Here is a 937-nt window from a genome sequence, read left to right on the forward strand (position 1 = left end):
CTCGTGTCGGGCTGCAGGAGCCGCGCCGCGAGTTGCGTCCCCAGCTCCTCCCGCGCTGCCTCTCGGAAGATGTTCGGGGGCTGCGGGCTGGGCGCCTTCCTCCCTGCCTTTGCCTCCCTCCCGGCTCCTCGCAGCCTTTTCAGGCAGAGCAGCATGTGGATGTCAGAGCGGAGGCAGAGCTATCCGATTACACGCTCGCCCAGGGCCCGCCCCTTCTGTGTTCCTGATTAAAAAAGGCAACCCGAGCTGCACTCGGCCCCGGCTGGGCTCCAGCCTGCAGGCCGGGCAACATCAAGGTGAAAGCCGGCTCCGGCGCATCCCGGCTCAGCAACAAGTCCCGGGAATGCCCTTCCCCTCCTCCGCCTCCCAACAGGTCCTTAAGGCAGCGAGCGCCGGGCACCTTCCCAGCTCCCGGGCCACATCTTTTCCACGCGGCTCAGCCCGAGGAAGCCATCGGGCGCGGTGCCTGGCGCTAGCAAAGCCCTGGCTCGGGGGAGCTACAATTCACTCCTGCTCCAGAAGGTGAACGCAACTCGCAGGCTCCAGACGCGCCCTCCGCTCGCCCTCCACCCAGCTGGCACTAAAAGGCTGGCTGGAGACATTTATTAGCTCCAGCACTCAAATGGCTGAAAGCATTTTGCTCGAACTCGCCAGCGAAATAAATAAATAACCAGCCTCCGGGCTGAGCCCAGGCGTGGAAAAAAATTCACAAAGAGAAATCTTCAGAAAGTTGCGGGCGCGAGGAAACGGGGGGTTGCAGCGACTGCTCTGCTGTAACCTCATCTCTAACCACAGTTAGCAGGAACCCACTACAATACTGCAGCAGGTGGAGAGGTGAGCCTGGGTCAGCTTCCAAAGAGCTGCCTTTAATTCATCCGACATCCTGCTTTACACTGAACCCAAACCACTGCTCAGAGTCTTTAAAAAGGGAGATGTC

Source organism: Alligator sinensis, unplaced genomic scaffold (genome assembly GCF_000455745.1).
Source record: "Alligator sinensis unplaced genomic scaffold, ASM45574v1 scaffold372_1, whole genome shotgun sequence".
In the NCBI taxonomy this organism is placed as follows: Eukaryota; Metazoa; Chordata; order Crocodylia; family Alligatoridae; genus Alligator; species Alligator sinensis.